Source organism: Mustela nivalis, assembly GCF_964662115.1.
Source record: "Mustela nivalis genome assembly, chromosome: 5".
NCBI lineage: Eukaryota > Metazoa > Chordata > Mammalia > Carnivora > Mustelidae > Mustela > Mustela nivalis.
In genome coordinates, this window is record NC_139024.1 from 111,671,789 (window position 1) to 111,675,299 (window position 3,511).

Below are 3,511 nucleotides of genomic sequence, written 5' to 3' on the forward strand. Positions count from 1 at the left end.
CTGCGGAGCAGAGAGCCTGATGCGGGGCTCGATCCCAGGACCCTGAGATCATGACTCGAGCCGAAGGCAGCAGCCCAAACCACTGAGCCACCCAGGCGCCCCTCTCTTTCATATACTCTTATCTGGACAAAATGACAAGGTGGAAAAATTCACCACAAAAAAAGGAACAAGAGGCAGTACCGAAGGCTAGGGACCTAATCAATACAGACATTGGTAATATGTCAGATATAGAGTTCAGAATGACGATTCTCTTAGCCACTATCACTTTTTACTCAGCTTGTGAGTCTGGTGGTGGGAGAGAAGGAGTTCTCTGTTATTACTAAGACTTGGCTTTAGGGGGCGCCTGGGTGGCTCTGTGGGTTGGGCCTCTGCCTTCCACTCAGGTCATGGTCTGGGGGGTGGTTCTGGGATCAAGTCCTTCATGGGGCTCTCTGCTCAGCAGGGAGCCTCTTGCCGCCCCCGCCCCACCTGCCTGCCTCTCTGCTTACTTGTGATCTCTGTCAAATAAATAAATAAAATCTTCAACAACAACAACAACAAAAAAGACTTGGCTTTAGGTAGGCACTGTGTCTATAGGGTATGGGCATCTCTGTACACCCGTCCCTCCCTTCACCTTAGTTGTGCCCCTGAGAGATATTCTAGAGCCTTACCTGGGTTAGGGTTATGATGATCACCTCCTCCCAGTGTGGTAGAGACTTTCTCAGTTTTAGCACTGAAAGTTCCATGTCCATCCTAAGCAAACTGGAGCTAGAGATGAAAGATTATTTTCTATTCTTTTCTTCAGCTGCAATGGGTTTTCACCAGTGTCCTAGGATGACAGTGTTTGTTATTCTATTCCATAAATAAGATAAAGGAGACAGGTCCTACTTGGGGTTTTTTATCCTTTTAGCAGATAGTGCTATTTGGCCTTTCAATCGTTCATGGTCAGGATGCTCTCTCAGTGTGTGCTAGCTGGGGTTCACAGAAAAGGGTCTGCAGGAAGGTGCAAACTCTCCTATACCTTCAGATTTAAGGAGCTTCACATTCTTGCATAAGCTTCATTCAGGCTCAAACAGTTCATGAACTATTCCAACTGAGTTTTTTCACAACCAGTGTCTGATTGTGTCTGTCCCAGGTAAGCAACTGGTCACGTCTAATCTTTCCCTGCAAATATCTGTCTCTTAGATTTGGGGCTAATTGGCTATCTTGTTACCTCAGCTCTCTGATGGGTTCAAGAAAAGTGATGAAACTTTGCAGTCAATTGCACAGGGTTTTTTGTCATGAGTGACATATTTTTAAGCTTTCTATGTCCCTGGGACAAATCTTTGATTTTTACATTTGTACTAATAAAAAGAATTTCAACTGTGCATACATAACACACACACACACACACACACACACACACACACACACTATACAGTCAGCTCAAAGCTGCCCTATGTTGGCAAATACACTCTAATTGGCCTGTGTTGGATGTCCAGTTCAGAACAGACAGATTTGGTTACAGCTTCAGTGAACTATCCTGAAAATGTGTCATTTCCATATCTCTTTTGCATGCAATCCAGGAATGTTATGGGTGTTTCTTTGGCATCTAGGGTGTCAGCCACCAAATTGACATTCTATCTCCCTGCACAACAGTCCTTCTCTTTTCTTCACAAATTGTATTTGAATCATTTACTTAGCTTTATTTTTGCTGTAGTAGATTAGTGGAAATGTATTTAGTAAATACATATTGATTGTCTTACAGAGTAAGGCATATTAGAGATGTAAAGAGTATATTGAGTTTTTATGGAAAATCCCAGTAGCTTATCCATTTGGAGCTCAAGGTAATCTTGTAAGTTGATAATTCATGATTTTCAATGTCATACAAGTCTCTGTGTTGGGAAGACCTGTATAAGCAGATTCATAGAAATCCTTCTGCTAGCTCTGTCACCTGGCATTTTGCTGCAATGGCATATCCTTAAATATGTGCAGGTTATCTTTATAATCTTTATTTTCCCTGAATGTTTAACATAACATTTTTTTAAACTGACTTATATGACAGATTTTATACCTACAATTGCTCTTTCAACTTAAATCTATTATAACCACTATCATTATTACTGTTTTATTACCTAGAACCATGCACATTGTTTCTCTCATAATTATTATCTTTAACCCATAAATGTTACAAATATAATTTGTTGCATTTTATAGTTCTTAAAAAATGTTTATTGAACATTTGCAGCTCCTTTGTATTCTTCATCCTTTACCCAAGACATTCAATATGTTTACAAAGAAAGTGTCATTTAAAAAAAGGACTATACCATTTGTAACTATTATAATTTTTATTAAATACATTTATTAACACTAGTTTCATGGTTGTTTATAATAGCAAAACATTCCAAGAAAATTAAATAACAGAAGAGATGGTTTTGGAATTACAGACAGCCACTTAATTCAAGTTTTTATTATTTTTATCAGTATTAAGACTTTGTTAAAGTAACAAACCATAAAAAATAACTCTTTTGCTATATAATTCTATGCATTTTAATGTATGTATAGATTCCCATAATCACTAACACAATCAGTATATAGTGGTTCCACCACCACTAAAATTTCCCTACTACTATTTTTATTTATCACTCCCCTCACCCTTAACCCCCACAACCACTCATCTGTTTCTCCTTTCTATCATTTTCTGTAGTTTTGCCTGTTTCAGAATGTTATTTAAATGGAGTCATGCAGTATGCAATGTTTTCAAACAACTTCTTTCACCCATTATAAGGTCTGTGAGCTCTTTCCATGTTATTTGGGTGCCAGTATTTTATTCCTTTTTACTCCTGAGTAGTTTTCCATTGTATGGATATACCATATCTTGGTTATCTATTTACCTATTGTAAATATTTAGGTTATTTCCTTGTTTTGGTGACTATAAATGAAATGGCTATAATCATTCATGTACAGGTTTTTTTTTTTTTTTTTTTTTTGTAAACATAGTGTTTATTTCTCTAGGTTAAAAGGGATTTCTGAGTCATATGGTAAGTGTATTTTTAACTTTATAAGAAACTGCCAACCTGCTGCAGACTGTCTGTACCATTTTGGATTCCTCTGAGCAATATATGGGAGTTCCAGTTGATTTGCATCCTCATCAGCATGTGGTATTATCAGTGGTTGGTTTGTTCAGTTTTTTTTTTTTTTTTTTTGCAATTTTCACAGGTAGATAGTGGTATCTTATCATAAATTTAATTTGTATTAGTCATAAATGGGTAATGACATAGAGCATCTTTTTATTTGTTTACCTGCCATTTGGTTAGCTAAATATTTTCTCTGGTGAAATATCTGTTCAAATATTTTGCCCATTTAAAACATTGTATTGTTTGTTTTCCCATCGCTAGATTTTGAGAGTTCTTTTTTTATTCTGGATACAAGTCCTTTTTTGGGGGGTATGTAATTTGCTAATATTTTCCCCAATCTATAAATTATCTTTTCATTTTCTTAGTAGTATTATTTGCAGAGTAGACATTTTAAATTTTGATAAAAATTAATTTAT